General features: G+C 37.6%; 1 protein-coding gene across 4 annotated transcripts in view; it reads left to right on the top strand.

Annotated features, from left to right (window-relative positions):
* Positions 1 to 19,703, top strand: part of SUGCT (succinyl-CoA:glutarate-CoA transferase) — a 769,733-nt gene that overhangs the window by 422,775 nt on the left and 327,255 nt on the right. The window lies entirely within an intron of this gene.

Below are 19,703 nucleotides of genomic sequence, written 5' to 3'. Positions count from 1 at the left end.
GAGTAGTTTGATCGTCTGAAGCCTTCTTCTCTCAACTCGTCAAAGTCATCCTCCATCCAGCTTTTTTCCGTTGCTGGTGAGGAACTGCGTTCCTTTGGAGGAGGAGAGGTGCTCTGCTTTTTAGAGTTTCCAGTTTTTCTGCTCTGTTTTTTCCCCATCTTTGTGGTTTTATCTACTTTTTGTCTTTGATGATGGTGATGTACAGATGGGTTTTTGGTGTGGATGTCCTTTCTGTTTGTTAGTTTTTCTTCTACCAGACAGGACCCTCAGCTGCAGGTCTGTTGGAGTTTACTAGAGGTCCACTCCAGACCCTGTTTGGCTGGGTGTCAGCAGCGGTGGCTGCAGAACAGTGGATTTTCGTGAGACCACAAATTCAGCTGTCTGATAGTTCCTCTGAAAGTTTTGTCTCAGAGGAGTACCCGGCTGAATGAGGTGTCTGTCTGTCCCTACTGGGGGGTGCCTCCCAGTTAGGCTGCTCAGGGGTGAGGGACCCACTTTAGGAGGCAGTCTGTCTGTTCTTAGATCTCCAGCTGTGTGCTGGGAGAACCACTACTCTCTTCACAGCTGTCAGTCAGACAGGGACATTTAAGTCTGTGGAGGTTCCTGCTGAGTTTTTGTTTGTCTGTGCCCTGCCCCCAGAGGTGGAGCCTACAGAGGCAGTCAGGCTTCCTTGAGCTGTGGTGGGCTCCACCCAGTTCGAGCTTCCTGGCTGCTTTGTTTACCTAAGCAAGCCTGGGCAATGGCGGGCGCCCCTCCCCCAGCCTGGCTGCCACCTTGCAGCTTGATCTCAGACTGCTGTGCTAGCAATCAGCGAGACTCCGTGGTCACAGGACCCTCGGAGCCAGGTGCGGGACACAATCTCCCAGTGTGCCGTTTTCCAGGCCCGTTGGAAAAGCGCAGTATTAGGATGGGACTGACCCGATATTCCAGGTGCCCTCTGTTTCCCCTTTCTTTGACTAGGAAAGGGAACTCCCTGACCCCTTGTGCTTCCCGAGTGAGGCAATGCCTCGCCCTGCTTCGGCTCGCGCACAGTGCGCTTCACCAACTGTCCTGCACTCACTGTTAGGCACTCCCTAGTGAGATGAAACCGGTACCTCAAGCAGAAATGCAGAAATCACCCGTCTTCTGTGTCGCTGGGGCTGGGAGCTGGAGACCGGAGCTGTTCCTATTCGGCCATCTTGGCTCCACCCCCCAAGGATTTTTTTTTTCCGTATGTAAGAAGACCTGTATGGAAAACACTATCAATGATAAAAAGTAAAGTTATTAGGTTGGTGCAAAAGGAATTGCGGTTTTTGCCATTGAAAGTAATGATAAAAACCGCAATTACTATGCACCAACCTAATGAATGAATTGTAGAAAATAAACTTTACACCCACCAGCTAAGCTATTCGTTCTATGTTCAAAATTACAAGGAAAGCTGACTTTTCTGAGGGCCAGAAATGTGGCAGTATAAACATAGCTTATTTAGCCCAGTGTGGACCATAAGCCCTAGAGTGTCAGTACCTGAAGATTTTTTACCTAATTGCTCACCTCTTTCCAATTTTTTTGCCTTTAAATTCTATCCTGCATTTTGCTGCTCATGTAGTCATCTGCCTGCAGTCTGCCTCTCTGTGTCACGCAAGTCCCTAACTCAAGTACCTCAGTAATGCATTTCTTTATACCAGGAAGAACTGTAATTCACTCCTAAGATTTGTTTCTTGTTTTATTGCTATTTTTTTCCTTTTGAACAATTCTAATTACAACTTATAGCAAGTTGAGCGTAGTTTGTTCTATAATTTTTAGCGACAGAAAATGACTGTTTAGAATCATTTTTTCCATGCCTTCACTGTTATTCTAAACATAATATATAGTTTAGACTATGACAATATAGTAGTTTTAATAAAAATTCAAACTGACCAACAGCAGGAAGTGTATAAAAGCCTTCAAATACTACTGCTAACCAATTGAGTTCAGTGACCACACTGAAACGTGAGAAAAGCATGCTTACAATTTTGCTTTGTGGTATGGTATATTGGAGTCTTGTGTGTCAGTATGCATGTTTCATGGGATTTGTAAGCTGAAAGACCTTGATGCTAACTTAATACAAACAAGATAAAATATTCTTAACAGAGTGTGCTGACCATATGTGAGATTCATTTGATGATGTTTTTCATTTTCTTTATAAAACACATCTCAGGACCACTAGCAGTTATTGTTCTGAAACTTAAATGACACAAATGAAGTCATACCATTGTGATCAGTGAATCCATCTCTAATGGTTTAAATTTTAGATTCAGCTAATCTAAACTAAATCCTTTCTGTATCACGGACAACTAAGCCCAATGCTTTGTGTATATCATACTTTCATTTAAACATTGATTTTTTTGTTTTTTCGATCATGGGTTAGGCATGCGCTAAGTGCACATGAGACGGAAGAGATAGAAGGCATAGTTTAGGGTCTCAAAGAACACACAGTGTGGTCAAGGAGTTAGAATAATAAACAAGTAAATATAAGGGTAAAATTTGTATAAGTTTATCTTGGAGCCTAGAGAATGGGCTGATCTTCTCATATGGTCACGGAAGATTTCCTTAAGTCTCGATGAATTAGTCCCTACTACCCAAGTAAATAGAGGAAGAATGCATTGAAAGCCAAGAGGATGAATGAAGCTGACACGTTTCAAGAACCTGGAGGAGTTTGATTTGAACAGAACATAAGATGCACATGGAGAAAGGGCCTAAATGTAAAGACTGAAAAGTAGGATTTAGGGGAGATCATGTGCTATCTAAACCTCACAAGAACTCTGTAAAGTAGCTAGTGTTATGCTTATTTTACCCATGAGGAAACAGCTTTCGGGCACTGAAACAACTAGCTCACAGCCACACAGTAAATGGCAGGGTGGGTCTTCTGACCCCAAATCCTGGGCTCCTCTCATTATCACAGAGGAGTTACTGGATTTTTTTTGTCTCTTCATGGTCTTTTTTATTTCTGTCTATAGTATCAGTCATTAATGGAAAGAAAATTTTGAGCTGGAATTGCCTAATAGTAGAGAACAATGCTACTCCAAAATTTATTAGTAATAATAAATCGTAGCTGTTACTCTTAAGATTATAAGAAGCAAGAAGTTCCTGTCTATCTTCACAGCCGTGTGTTTAAAGTTTGTATTGAGTATGAGACAAATATATTTTAAAATATGTATATATGTATTTATTTTTATTTTTTTGGAGACGGGATTCTCGCCCTGTCACCCAGGCTGGAGTGCAGTGGCACGATCTTGGCTCACTGTAAGCTCCGCCTCCCAGGTTCCCGCCATTCTCCTGCCTCAGCCTTCCGAGTAGCTGCGACTACAGGCGCCCGCCACGACGCCCGGCTAATTTTTTATATTTTTAGTAGAGACGGGGTTTCACTTGTGTTAGCCAGGATGATCTCGATCTCCTGACCTCGTGATCTGCCCGCCTCGGCCTCCCAAAGTGCTGGGATTACAGGCGTGAGCCACCGCGCCCGGCCATATATATTTTTATTCATTTAAAAAATATGTTTCTGCGACATGTATAGGCAAGCCTTTCATTTTGTCCTTCTGAGTAACCATTTGTTCAGAAGCCTGGGCAGTAAGGGAACTAGCCTAAGGGATGAGGCCGACTGCAAGGTTGGTCTCATACAGATGTTCATCTGGGGTGGCTAAAATTGTTTTGAAATTTCTTCTTCAGAAATAAGGATCCAATGCTCATGAATGATTTGATGTCTTAGAATGACTCAAAGCATCAGAAACATTTTAAGTATTTAGTTTGGAACCATTAAAATGAAACAAATGAAAATTTAGCCATGCCTTATGCTCCTTGAGTGACCATCAGGAAGAAAATAATCATTCTTTTAAGTGAAAATTTATTAATGTGGGGTTCATTCCCCTAAGGAGTGGTCTAATGATAAGCATTAGGTAGGTATATGTGTGTGTATAATTTTTCTGGAATGGAGAGAATCTGTAGGATTCTTAAGACCCAGTAAATTATGAAGGATTAAGAATCACTTCAAGTGTGACACCCTGAACTGAGCAAGTATGTCTGTGTGTGTGTGTGTGTGTGTGTGTGTGTGTGTATGTGTATTTGCTGTGTTTGTGGATAGCCTTGAATTACTTTTAATATGTAGTGTGAGATTCTCTAGAGTTGATTCTAGGTAAGCAAGCAAAAATTTTTAGATAACATTTTAGGTTAACATTAGGCAAAGAAGGTTTTTCGTTTGTTTTGTTTTTTAATATTAAGAGGGGATGTTCATAAAGTAACATACTGATTCCATTATGTCATCCAAACAATAATATCCACATTATGTTCCACAACAGTAAAGCTTTAGAACCTATAAATTAATGTTTCATATGTGAATTATGAATACAATATTTTAATTATGTTGAAATTAAACCAATAACACATCATCAGTCTCTCAGCTCACATGAATAAATAGAAATGTGATCTTTAATTTTTATTGAGTTGCTTAACAATTTCTGCTTTGTAAAATTTGTGATAGGCTACTAAATCCTTTTATAAGCCCTTCCTTTTACCCCCAAAATATTTTCAGATGGTGCAGGATATAACAAGTTGCTATAGTAACTGTGTGAGCTAAAGTAATATGCCCTGTAATAGCCATGAAATACAAGTAGCATTATTTTGAATTTTGTGTTAACAACGGAAATGTATAAAGGTGATACAATAATAAATAAAATTTAATTATGTCTTGACCAATGAAACAAAAATCTGTGAGTCACATTTTCCTCACCTATAAAATTTTTGCACATTCTCAATTGTTTCATATGTGTCTATTTTCTTAAAGGGTAGTTCTAAAGTTTCTTTTACTTTGCTCAAATTATTGCTCCCAAAATATAAACTTAAGCTTAGTAATAGTGTATCTAATCAATCTATTTGATATTTTAGAATATCAAATAAGTGTTAGTATTTATATTTTACTATAATTATGCAGAAATATATAAATCCAAAATCTTGTTTTATGTTTTTACAGTTTCATAGACTTTTTTGCATTTGGAGAATATTTTTGACATATTTTCCACAATTGCAAAGAAATTTTGAAATTTAGCCACTTCTAAAGAACTACTTCTAATTTTGAAGGCAAAGAAATTATCTTAAAGTCCACATTTAACCTATTTAAGAGAATTCTTATAACTTAGTATATAACCAAAATTTAGGCAAAACATAATTCTGATTTGAAAAATAGTATCACCTACTTGATTTTCCGTCACATATATGTTCTATTAAATAACAACTTTCTAAAACATCTAGTGTTTTAATAACTTTTGTGAACATTTCAGTCACACCTAATAATGCATCATAATATAAATACAGCATGTTTTAAAAAGTTACTCAGCTTCTTTTACATTATTACTCCCTATTGGTTAAAATATTGCAAAATGGACAGTCTTTTTACAGATGTACACAAATAACTGACAGGTTTGGGAACAGTTTGCAATTCTTTAATTGCCATTTTCCCTGAAAACTATCACTGCTACATCCAAAAGACATATGTGACATTTGAAAGTACATACTTAAATTTTGTAGCTAAGTGTTTGTGTGTGTTAACGGCATAAGCTTAGGATTGGCATAAATTTTCAGGAAAATAAGTTTAAATTGGTACCATTTTAAAAAATCCCCAATACCTATTTGTGATGATCTTACTATGTTCTCTTAAGACTAATGAAACTAGAGAAACTCCCTTTGAGATGGTTTTTGTCTATTGCCTGTAACTTACCACAGATTCTGTTTTTTTTTTTTTTTTTTTTTTTTTTTGAGACGGAGTCTCGCTCTGTCCCCCAGGCTGGAGTGCAGTGGCGCATCTCGGCTCACTGCAAGCTCCACCTCCCGGGTTCACGCCATTCTCCTGCCTCAGCCTCCCCAGTAGCTGGGACTACAGGCACCTGCCAACATGCCCGGCTAATTTTTTTGTATTTTTTAGTAGAGACGGGGTTTCACCGTGTTAGCTAGGATGGTCTCGATCTCCTGACCTCGTGATCCGCCCGCCTCGGCCTCCCAAAGTGCTGGGATTACAGGCTTGAGCCACCGCGCCCGGCCCACAGATTCTGTTTTTGTGGTGTGCTATTAGTTGTCACATCCAATATAATTTAATAATTCTAAGGACATTGATCTTATTGATAGTGTTCAATAAGAATTTGCTTTTCATTATGCCAATGATTTCATATTGAATTAGGACATATTTGTAAGAATCAAATAATAGTTCTTAATTTCATTTTTTTTTTTTTTTTTTTGAGACGGAGTCTCACTCTGTCGCCTAGGCTTTAGTGCAGTGGCGCGATCTTGGCTCACTGCAACCTCCACCTCCCAGGTTCAAGCGATTCTCCTCCTCAGCCTCACGAGTAGCTGGGACTACAGGCATGCACTGCCATGCCCAGTAGCTGGGTTTACAGGCGTGTGCCTCCGTGCCCAGCCGATTTTTGTATTTTTAGTAGAGACGGGGTTTCAGCATGTTGGCCAGGCTGGTCTTGAACTCCTGACCTTAGGTGATCCACCCACCTTTGCCTCCCAAAGTGCTGGGATTACAGGTTGTGAGCCACTGCGCCTGGCCTAAAATTTATCTTTCATTCTGATTTCCAGTAATTTCCAAATAACCTTTAGTCAAATATGAAAAATTATTTATGCCATTATAATGGTAAACGTGCTTTCAAGAAATAAAATGTTTTCAACTATAAGTTTTGCCTACTCTATTTGTCTTAACATATATTTATAACTTATTGGTGACAGGTGATCACAAAGAGATTTTCCCCAAAACTGAAATGATTTCAAATATATTTATTTATAAGATTTTTTAATGTTTTTAGTGTTTGGTGAGTAACTCTTCTCTATAGATTAACATTTTCATGGCAGAACAAATTTGCATTCAATTAAATATAATATCTTCATTATCATTTATCTAAATTTAAAGATGCAATAAAGCATAGTCTGTCTTAAAATTTTTATAATTTGGAGATAAATTTTTATATATAATATCACTTATTTTTAATTTTTTTTCCTCCAACTTTTAGATTCCGTGGGTACATGTGCTGGTTTGTTACCTAGGTATATTGTGTGATGCTGAGGTTTGGGTTGCAAATGATTCCATCAGCCGGATGCTGAGCATGATACTCAATAGTTAGCTGGTCAACCCTTGTTCCCCTTCCTCCCTACCCCCCGGTAGTCCCCAGTTTCTATTGCTGCTGTCTTTATGTCTATGTGTAGACATTTATACATGGACTTATATATATAAGTTCTCCCACTTATAAGGAGAACATGCAGTATTTGGCTTTCTGTTCCTTCATTAATTGACATAGAATATGGGAATGTAAATTAGTTCAGCCACTGTGGAAAGGAGTTGGGAGATTCCTGAAAGAACATAGAACTGCCATTCAGCCCAGCAATCCTATTAGTGAGTGTATATCCAAGAAGACGCATGCATTTACATGTTTGCTGCAGCACTTTTCACAATAGCAAAGACACTGAATCAACCTACATGCCTATCAGGGTTGGACTAAAAGTGTGGTACATATATACTGTGGAATACTATGCAGTCATAACAAAGAATGAAATCATGTTCTTTGAAGCAACATGGATACAACAGGAGGCCATATCCTGGTCAGGCTGGCCTCGAACTCCTGATCTCAGGTGATCCACCCACCTTGACCTCCCAAAGTGCTGCGATTACAGATATGAGCCACTGCATCTGGCCTTTTGACTTTTTATTAATAGCAATTGACTAGTGTGAGATGGTATCTCATTGTGGTTTTGATTTGGCATTTCTCGGATGATTAGTGATGTGGAGAATTTTTTTCTTATCTTTGTTGGCCGCTTATATGTCTTCTTTGGGGAAGTGTCTCTTCATACTTTTGCCCATTTTTTGATGAGGTTATTTATTTCTTGCTTGTTGAGTTATTAAAATTTCATATAGATTCTGGATATTAGACCTTTGTTGAATGTATGGTTTGCAAATATTTTCTTCCATTGTGTAGGTTCTGTTTACACTGTTGTTAGTTTTAGTTTGGTGTGCAGAAGCTTTTTAGTTTAATTAGACCCCAAACTCAATTTCTGGTTTTGTTGAATTGCTTTTGAGGGAGGAAGACATTTCATTTTTCTAGAGAAAGAAGGAAGATAACGAATGGAATAAGATCTTGAACTTGGTGTAAATGGGAAGGTATACATTCTGAATGTAAGAGAGAGGGATACCTTATGCTCTGAGACTGGCAGGGAGAAGGGGGCAGGGATTGCTGGTGTCTGAAGGTACAGGGACAGGAAATAGAATGAGTTCATGCTTTGTTTATTTTGTCAATTAAGTAGGAGGCAAAATCATTTGTGAATTGTAAGAAAGGATGGCAAGGTAATTTGCCCCAAGGGGTTTGAGAATGGAAAGTTTTGGAATGGCTGTTTACAATTGGATGTGAGATAGCCAAATAGGGCCAGGCAAGTAGTTAGCTGTGTGGCTGTTGAGTCCCAATAATTTAACAAGCATATCCTGAATTCTTGCTACATGTCAAGTACTTGGCTAGGCTCTGGAAATACAGAGATGAAAGATCTGGTCCTGGTCCTTGGGAGTTTACAGACATGTCAATCACTAGTTACCCTGTGGGTGCTGCTATGGCAGCTGAGAAGGGGAAAGTCTTTCTCAGCTTGGGTAGGAGACAGATATGGATACATTTTCCTTGAAGGAGAGCTTCTTAAGCTCTCATATGTGCTGCAGGATCATATTGTTTTCAAGCAAGTTAACAGCAGAATATTCTTAAGGTCTAAGTTTTGCACTGAATGGCATCTGACAGTACAGTAGGAAATTAAACAACAAAACCTAAAAATAATGAACACTGAAATATTAGGCAGAGTCTTTCAGTTGTTAGTGACGAAGATCCAAAGTAAATTAAAGAGGGAAAAAATAATTGAAATTATTGATTCACACCATTGCAACAATCTGGAAATCGCTTTTGGTTTCAGAAATGGCTACATTTAAGGGTTTAAATAATATCAATATGTCTTGATCTTTCTCTGACTTTGAGAAAGGAGCATCCTCTATACTCCAGCAGTTTCATATTGTACACCTATGAGCCTATGCATTCCCCTTTGAGAATGAAAACTTGCCCTTTTGCTATAGCTGTATGGCAGAACTGTGAGTTCCAGGTTCAGGAAAGCTGTGTTCCCTGTCCAATCTGCCCACCGAATCTGATGAGAACATTTTGCGTTACCATTATAGTTTTAAAAAATGCTATTTTTTATATATTTAAAAATTTTAGGGTAAAATTATCAAATCTACAATTGAAGCTTCATTTTTATTAATAAAATAGCCACTAATTACTTGAACATAATTCTGAATACATACCATGCTCAATTCTAGTGTTGATAGTTAATAATTTAAACAGAAGAATAAAAAAAGTACATTAGAATCTTAAATGCAGATGTAGGCAAAGTCACATATGCTTGTTTGAGAAAATTTTTGTGTTGTATAACTTGGAATAGATAAAGTGTTATAAAACCTTCAGTGCAGGGTCCTCCTTAACATTCAAATGTACTGGCCTGTTAACAGAGATCGTAAAGATTTTTAATGAAATGTAATCCAAATAACTATTAAACACTTTTCCTAGTTTTGTTTAATACTTTCAGGAAACTATCTGATCATGAAAATGTAATGTTCCTGAAGCAATATTTTTAAGAAGTCGAAACAGTCACATGAGGCTAATCTTAGACGATTTAACTACATTATGAGCAAGAGAATTGATGTTTCAGGAAGTTGAGAAAATAATGTATATATGTTTTATATAATCATTGAGAATCATTTCAGTGTACTCTATTGCATATATCTGATTTCTGTGTTCTTTCTTTTGGTTAGAATAATGAACATGATAGCTATAAAACATTGTTTCCTTTACTTAGTTTATTTCTACTCTGTTATATCCTCATTTGCATTCATCTGTAGGTGAGCAATTAACATTATTATTTGTGTTGCTCTTAAGTCATAAAATATTATACCATAAACTGTGCTTTAGGTAGACCAGTTTTATTACTATGATTAATAACTATGATAATTATTGTTATCTTTACATCATTTAACATTTTGTCATATGAAATCATCACTACAATAAAGGTAATGAACATATTCATCCACTGAGCATTAACAATGCTTAATGCTTGGATTTTGAAACTATGTTAGAGAGCAGTTTGAAGGGTGAAAATGTCAAGATTGTCCCTGAATAGGAAATAAATGTCCTGGTATGGAAGAAATGAAATAATATAAAAAGTTTAAAGTTTCTGCACAACCCAGGGTAAAAAATGAAGGCTTATGACTCAGTCTTTGCAGTCAAAATATCTCCTCGCCTCCTTCCTAAAATGGTCTCAATTAGATAAGGTTACCGTTGTGGTCACCTCGTTTTTTGTAAGAGCAGGGCATCCTGTCCTCTAAGTTTCTGGTCAGAGGTTGAAGCAATGTAAAACAAAATAAGCATCATTGTTACATAAGCACTGCATGTAGACAAGGTATACTTATCTTTGTAGGTAGTTCAGAATAACAAAGATTAGAATATGAAGGCTCAGCGTCTGGGGAAATTTTTTTAAAGAAATGTTTCTGAACGAAAACCACAGCAAAGATTAAGGATTGGTGCTTACAATACAAAGAATGATAAGCAACGTGCATTAAAATTTTACTGAAGGCTGGGCGCGGGGGCTCACGCCTGTAATCCCAGCACTTTGGGAGGCCGAGTTGGGCGGATCATGAGGTCAGGAGATTAAGACCATCCTGGCTAACACAGTGAAACCCCGTCTCTACTAAAAATACAAAAAAAATTAGCCGGGCATGGTGGCAGGTGCCTGTAGTCCCAGCTGCTTGGGAGGCTGAGGCAAGAGAATGGCGTGAACCTGCGAGGCGGAGCTTGCAGTGAGCCGAGATCGCGCCACTGCACTCCAGCATGGGTGACAGAGTGAGACTCTGTCTCAAAAAAAAAAAAGAAAAAAATTTACTGAAGACATTTTCTTAGTAATGACTGTACATGGAAGACCCCTGGGCTCTCTAAAGTGGTATGCAGATGAAGAAAGACTGACTAGGATGCCTTGGTTGTTCAGAGCAGAAGGAAGACACAGAGACAAGATTGCTGACCTATAAATGGCTCTAAATGGAAGTCCAGAACTTACTTTTTCCTGACTCGTCATTGAGATTGTACTTTTTATTCATAGTTTAACCTTCTTTACTCAACAGGATAAAAGAACAATAGGAAAATCTGGGGAAAGGAAAAGATGGGTAGGAATAAAAAAATGTATCTGTGAATGAGGTGAGGACACAGAATTCATGCTGTGTAGTCCAGCACATTCAGAAATGACCTCGAATTTGGTTCTGAGATTTCTAGCAGCAAGCAAAAAGAAGGCAAATCAGTTACAAGTGTCACACATTTCATAAGATCAAAAATAAACAGTTGTTCTAGAGAAGCAAAACTCTTCACTGGCACTAAAGGGAGACATTTCTTCTCTCAGTTGTTTTATAGTTAAGGAGATGGTGGCTCCTCTTCTTTGGACTCCAATGTTAGGGAGAATCTTCTGATTCCTAGAATATTGAATAAAAGGTGGAAATCTCTTAATGATATTGTACAAGGTAAAAAATTTTGCCAACATCATTTTATCCCTAGAAAAATGCTTTTGACATTTGGAATTATGTTAAGAATATGTTATTGTTTCCAATACTAACTAAATACTGGTAGTAACCAAGGTGCTATCAAACTATGGATATCCGTGATATTTAACATGTTTCATGCTATTTTGCAGGTCTTGAAGTGCATTCACATTTATAATCACGTCAAACTTTTATAGTATCTCTGGGGAGTAGATAACATTATCCCTATATAGTGGTTTTCTTACTGGTTTGAGGTCAAGAGACTTGCTTGAACTCACACAGAAATAAGTGGTATAGTAGGGACTAAAACATAGAACCAAATTTTTAAAATGTTTTTCTCATTACAGAAACTACAGTTCAATTTTGCCACGAAAATCTTCCACTTACTCATTTATCATAAGTACAGGCATGTCTTTTCAATACTTATTTTATATATTAGCAGCATCCTTTTATTTATTGCTGTAATCTTGATAATATGGAATATGGTGGAGAATAATGGGCATAATAAAATAACTACCATTTATAAAGTACTATATCATTTCATTTATTTATTACAATAGCTCTGTAAGGTAAGGACCATTGTCCACATTTTGCAGATGAGGAAACTGATGTGAGGAGAAACAAAATAGTAACATAGCTGGTATATTGCAGAGCCAAAATTCTAAACAGGTCTGCCCAAGTCCAAAACTCTTATTTCTAGTTAGCATGCCATATGGCTGGACAGCTTTTATGATATACATTAAGGAAGTTGCCATGATGGTAGAGTTAATTAGGTGTAAGACCATTGTTGCTCTGTCCTTACCAGGAAAGTTACAGAAAATATAGCTTCCTGCACTGGCTGCTGGGTAAATGCCTACTTACTCTCTGAGGTATATTAATGTTGGCAAACAGGGCAGTTTTCTTACACCAGGCTGTATACCTATATTGAAGAGCAGACTTTGGAAGTTGCCAAAGCAAAACTGCCAGGCTGACTTCCATTTGGTCCATAAAAGTGAATAGTGAAGTGAGTGTCCCTGCACATGGAACCAAGGAGACTGATTGTGTATGTCGCAGTAGAACTTTAGAATTCTGTGCATTAACACCTTCTTCCTTCCCTCCTTTATGGCATTTGAGATATTAAATGGGTGCTGCTATTTTCAGTTCAGCTGGCCAAGGGACGTCATGGGTTTAGCAAGAAGAGAGTAGTAAGAGCAACATGTAACTGTTCTCATCCACTTATACTTCCATTCCTTCCGTTTATTTTTGTGTTCGTGTTTTATTTGTTGTTTCAGGTGCCATGGTAGGTGTTACAGTGAGTGCAAAAATGAGGGGAAAAATACCCTGTACCTTAAAGGAATTTATAATTTGGCAGTGGATGAAGAGGAAAGATAAGCATTTTAATTTAAAAATGCCCGCCAGGCTCTATAAGCTAAATGGCCAAGAAAAATAGACCCATGAAGATTAAATGCATTAGTAAGGAGAGAGATACAAATGAAAGCAATAATAAGATGTCACTAAAGTGACAATAAATAAAGTGGCAAGAGTTAGAAAACCAGAGAGAGCCAAGTAATGGCAGAAATGTAGAGATGTGGGGGCCAACAGGGACTGCTGTTGATATTGCATAATGGCGCAGACATTCTAGAGAACAGTTTGTCATTACTTAGGCAATAAGGTTACCTATGCCTGTGACCCTGCAGTTCTTCTCTTTGACATACAGATTAAGAAAATTCTCAAACAGGTCTATAGTGGTCAGATATGAACATACTCATTTCTGGTCAGCAGTAGTTGATTGTCAAAAGTGTGGGCAGTAAGCATTATGCAATAATTAGAAGTTCCTGTGGAAACTTGGATGGATTGTATAAACCAGCATGGTGCAATCAAGAAAGGAGCATGAGCTCTATCACAGAATCCAGTTATATAAATGAGAATGAATGTATAAAACAGTACATATTTTTCAAAAGTTACATGAAATATATTAGAGTAGTTTCCTATGGGAAGAAGAGTCTAGAGATTCGATTGGGATTACAAAGGAATGTAAATATAACGGAGGGACTATTCATGAACCAATAATTATAATGTTCCATTAAATAAGGAGCATGCTAAATTCACACCTCTAACCTAGAAAAAACAAAATACCTGGAGATTCAAATAAGTCACAACTTGAAGAGTTTAGGATATATTTCATGGAGGGGATGGCATTTGAGGTGTATCTTGAAGAATGGGTAAAATTTTAAACAGATATTGGGGAGGACAGGGAGCTGTCACAGGTAGGATATAGTGGAATATATGAAGAAAACCTTCCACCAGAGAGGAGGGTCAGGACCAGCAAGTGCTTGGCAATACAGTGGCAAGGGGCAAGGATTCATTTAAAAGAGAGGAGTTCACTTTGGTTGGAGCAGAGGGTATGTGTGAAGCAAAGTAAAGATAATGAACAGTTATTTAGCACTATGTGTCAGGCATTGGCCTGAATACTCTATGCACAGTATCTAATTAAGCCTCACAAAGGCCATATGACATAGACAATGTAATCATAACCATCGTCATCATTATCATCATCATCATCATCATCGTCATCATGGTCATCATCATCCACCTCACAGATGAGTAAACCACGTCTCAAAGAGGTAAATAACTTTTCGGCCACACGTCCTGCAAATCCTGGAGTGGTGAGGAACAGCCGGGTATAGCTCTTCCTTTACTAAGACTCCCTTTCTCCAGGGATACCTCACACTTTTGAAAAACAGGGCCGTTCTCTGCATCCCTGTCAATGTAGATGCAGAGGGGCTTGGCGGTGAAGTGGTTAAAGTAGTGAAAACTCAGCCTTACACTAGGTATGGATTTAATTATCCCATAGTACTGATTAGTTTGATAGCAAAAAAGGATATTTGAGAAGGAAGCTGCCAATATTATAAAGGCCTGCCTATATAATAAAGGCCTTTTTGCTCATGTGTGTCTCATTGAAATGATGGAGCGGCTCGCCAACATCAAGCTAAATAAGGAGAAAACATTTATAAGCACCTTTTAACTCTGTTAGAGCTATGTATTCTGAAATCCCTTCAAGTAACAAATGGGTAAGAACAAAAGGGGCAGAATGGGCCTTTCAACTACAAAGACTGAGGCTCAAGCTTTACGGAACCCTGTTTATGACACTAATTTGATATAGTTAAACTCCAATCTTCTATGCAGTTAAACATGGGGGAAATGGCCATATCTATAAGGTAGGATTATGAGTCTCAAGCATTCTGAAAAGGAATGTCAGACTTGTCATTCTGGTCAATGGAGGAATAGAATTTGCTTCATCAGCTAGGTGAACATTTAGGCAAATTGCTATGGCTGTGTCTTAGAAAGTGACATTTGTGACACGAGAAATAGCTAAGTATAGAAGCCCACCAGTGAACAACAAAAGCCAGAATGTCCATGTGAACTAATGTTTCAACACCCCTGTTTCTAATTTATGCCTTCCTTTTTCTGGCATCTCTACCCATTTCTCAAATTCTTCCCTTGCTATTTACACTTCAAAACATCTGGGATTGGGCTTCCAGCACCTGCTATAGGAAGCAGAGATCATCCTGCTGAAAATATGATTTTACATATTAAAATTTAAATTAATATTCTTTAGTTCAAAAACAGTATGTTTTAAAATCTAGTTCTAAAATATATGCAGCTCAAAAAATGATAACAACTACAAAATTTTCACAAATGAAATGTGCAAACCTGAAGATCTTGATAAAAATAATTTAAAAAATGAAGGCTACAACACACAGACCGAAAACAGGCTGTTCATAGTTTAGGGTTGGAAGACTCTGCTGTACATCTGTTTAACATCTTGCAGTTTGAAGAACCCTGCCTTGCAAAACCTTCTGTACCAATGACACACAGGATAAAAGGTTATATTATGACTTTCAGATGGAAACCTGCAAAAGTTTATCCGGTGGACTGGACCATTAACTCATGCTACTTTTGATTCTAACTGTTAAAAGGATTTTTCATATGCAAATTATAATGAACTTTTAGGTTTATGTCAGAAAACACCAGAAAGAATTCTTACTTGGAGAGAGTGAACATGCTGTGGAATGAATAGAATGTTTTAGTTGTGATGTTCAAATGGAACTAAAATTCCGCCAGTAGGGAATTTGTAGAGTGTGTTTTAATAATAAGTATATGTGCCTATATATTTAGTTGGGAACAAAAGCACCACATTTGAAATATGAAAGTATTCCAAACTTCCATCACTGCCAACATTTATTGAGAGTTCAGCTGAGAGAACAGAAGTCTGTTTTCAGGTATGGCTTCACAAAAATGCCCATGCATTGATGTGGCAAAAATCATACCTGGTAAGGAGGCACTCTAGTTTGGAGTAATGTAATATTAAAAATTATAAATCCCTTTTGAGATCAGTTGGCTACCAGAATTGCGTTGTCTTTGCTTACAACTTACTTGGCTTGGGTGAAGGTGGGAGGTTTTTTTCTTGGTTTTTTTTTTTTTTTTTTTTTTTTAGGGCAGTTTCTAAACACACCCGGTGTCCTGTGTTAAGCTGTCATGTGGATGTGCATTTTCTTAATTTGTAGAAAGGAGACACTTCCTTTTTCCTCCACAACACAGGAGGCTTCACTGTCAGCCTCCGGCCCTTGTATCTCCCGCATTCAGCCCACAGATCCCATATATGCTGTGGAAAGCTCACCGTGCTGCAAGTGGGTGTGTGAGCAAAGGAGAGGTAGCATTTCCTTTAGAGACATCCACACCCTCTGACCCAGACGAAGGAAGAATCTTCTCTGCAGCGGGCTTGCTGCAAGGGAGTTTCCATGTGCATTTTATCATGCCGAAGCTGACGGTGGTGACAAGTTCCACATTAAATAGCTATCTGTCTTTTCTGAAATTTCACATTCTCTTCTTTTTGTAGGGAAAGTGTTGTAATACTCTATCGCTTGTGTAAACAGTCTCATTTAATTAAAGGGTGTCAATTTTCCCTTGTGTACCATGAAAGCTGCCTTGCCCCCACTCTGGGGCTGTCGTAGACTTTGGTTATGCAGTGATTACCTAAGCTTTGGGGAGCAGTAGGGTGTACATACTGACATTGGTAGTAGCCAGCACTTTTCACTAGGGAAATCAGTTTAGTATACTGTTATTAATTTGGTTTAGAAAATAGCTGCAGAGTGCGCAGATGAATAAGACATAGCAGAACACATGGTGTTCGTTATTCAATAACTATCCTTCTGGAAAGGAAGCATGGTCTATTTCCCATTTGAGAAGGAGCTTACAAAAACTAGTAAATATGGAAAGAGGGCATGTACTGTAATTTTATAGAATAGTTCTCCTCATGCACTTATACAGCCCTCTCCTCTCCCCCACACCCTCCAATCACATTCCCACAACATGTCCACATAGAATGTATTCCCAACTGGTATTAGCATAATCATTACCACATTATAAACAAGCCGGTGGAAAAATAGCCTGAAAGACTTAGATAGTTTGTTTTATAAATGAAGGTGGGGGTGGAAAACCAGATACTTTTGGAAGAAATTCCTCTCTCGTTAGAAATGATAGCTCAGCTCTCATAAACCTCAATTGATAGCATGGACTGAAGAGGTGGAGTTGAAGAAAGTTATGACATATTTGGTATCCTTGGCGAAGGTCAATGAAAGGTCTCCTGTGGAGCCTCTCTGCTGGAAGAAGTCCTCATGATAGAAATGTTGAGCCTTCCTTTCTTCTTTCTTACTGGAGCACACATGGAATACTTCTTTTTTTCTGGTTTAATATGGTTCCATTGGTCAAGGTCTCTGGCTGTTTCTCCTTTCTCTATTGCATTTTTCCTGGAGTTGACAAGATGAGAAATCCTGACTTAATGGCTAATTCCAAGTTTACTACCAAGACCAGAAATAAAATATGATGTAAAATATGGCCTTACCTGAAAGCTTCCGGACATTAATGCTGTTAGATCCAGTTTTCATTGTAAAAAGAAACCAAGACAAAGGAAGGAGAATAATTTTATGAAAGTAAGAGTTGGTTTGTGTGTCCAGGTTCTAAGAGATCAGATAACAGGCTGAAAAGAGATTTGGTGTGCCATCCTTTTTTCTTCCTTTCTTTTTCTGTTTGATTTTTACAGTTATATAGAGAATAACTAAGTATGCTTGCCGCAGAAGAATCATGGGTATGTTCTTTTAAACATCTGACTTTGGAAATACCCAGAGAACTGTGTGATGGGGATGAAGATGGCATTAATGAATGTGATTCAGACGACAATGCACTCTCTGTGGGCTTATTGCATCTGTGGCCTACTGATTTGTTTGTAAGATTGCCTTAATTTGATCAGATAGGCTTAGTCATGTGTATCTATAAAATCAGAATCATATATCATATGGATCACATGAAGTTCAACGTCCAGGAAGTTAATCTTCAAGCCCAGCACTCAAATGTCTTTCACCTTTGACATGGGATTTCTATTTGGAATAAATTTAACAAGACTCTTTCCTCCTGCCCTAGCTCAGACTTAGACATAGGACATCATTACATGTAGCAGACCAATGAGAATAGAATTCACACATATCACACTGGCATGGCTGTTTGGAATACTGGAACCTCACTTTAACCCCTGTATGCTGTCCTCAAATTACATCAAGTGCTGTGGTTATTTAATGTTTCATGATCAATAAATTATTTGATATGAAATAATTATACTCATAAATTGGCTTTTTTCCTTAAGAAAGGTAATTAGATTAAGACAGGCCTATTTCAAAGTAATGTGCCCATTTTTTCCATTATATGTTTGCAAAGTTAATAAAGTAATTGATATTGTAAAGAGTTTGCCAAAAGTCAGGGCAGTTCCAGGCCTTAAAATTAAAGCCTGACGTCCAAAAGAGCTTGCTTAATGTATTATTTATTGAGCACTGATGGAATATTGAGTTAAGACAACAAAATTAAGCCAATGTATTCACAGTTTGAATAAAGGCCTCTAAATATTTTTTCCTATTGACAATAGACTCTTAGACTCACAGAATGGAAAAGGACCCTGGAAGATTTATGATCTATCAAATTCACATTATAGGTGAAGAATCAGAGGCTTAGGCGAGGGCAGTGACTTTCACGGATTCCACCCCAGGCCGTCCACTCATCCTTTTTGCTCACTTTCTGCAGTATCTTTCTGGCTCGATATTTAGCCTCTGGCCTTCCCCAACTCCACTCTGCATGCCATTATAAGATTAACCTTCTTCAGCATAATTCTAATCATTAATCTTTTATGTATTAGAGTTCTCCAGAGAAACAGAAGCAATAGGAGACTTAATGTAATAAGAGATATATCTCCTATTACTTCTGTTTCTCTGGGGAACCCTGACAACTACAGAAGAGACTAGTCATATGTATATGACTTATGAGTAATTGAATCATATGATCAGTCCCAACATCTGCAGTTGACAAGCAGGAGAGCCAGGAAAGCTGGTGATGTGGTTCCACTTTGAGGACCAGAGAAGACCAATGTCCCAACTCAAACCGTGAGGCAAGCAAAGTTCCCTCGTAGCCTTTTTGTCCCCATTCATGTCTTTAGTTGATTGGTTGAGAGCTACTATACTTAGTTTGCTGATTCACAAGTTAATCTCTTCCAACAACAAACTTACAGGCGCACTTGGAATAATGTTTGACCAAATGTCTGGGCACCCTATGGCCCTGTCAAGTTTATGCATAAAATTAACCATCATACCTTCCTTAAAAACTTATAATGGCTATGTCTTTTTTTTTTATTATTACTTTAAGTAGAGTGTTATATTTATTTCAAAACTTTTTTATGGACTTAATCTTATTATATCTAATTTTGGATTCAGAGAGAAAAGGAGGGAATGCCAACATTGAGTTCCAGATTGTTCTGAGATACTAAGATTATCTTTCAGCTCTTATTTTAATTACGAAAAGTAAATGCATACTATAAAAATGCAGATAATAGAGATAAACAAAAGAAGGAAATAAATGTTTTCCTTAATTCAAGGATCAGAGGTTACTTCTCTTTATAGCTTTTTAAAATTTTATGTATGTGTAGTTTTATAAAATATTAGAAATAATACTCTGATATATTATCATTTTTCATTCACATACGTATACCTATGAAAGGATTATTTTTAAACATTTTGGTGTATTT

Source organism: Symphalangus syndactylus, chromosome 9 (assembly GCF_028878055.3).
Source record: "Symphalangus syndactylus isolate Jambi chromosome 9, NHGRI_mSymSyn1-v2.1_pri, whole genome shotgun sequence".
Lineage (NCBI taxonomy): Eukaryota > Metazoa > Chordata > Mammalia > Primates > Hylobatidae > Symphalangus > Symphalangus syndactylus.
This window is presented reverse-complemented; position numbering and strand designations above follow the sequence as displayed.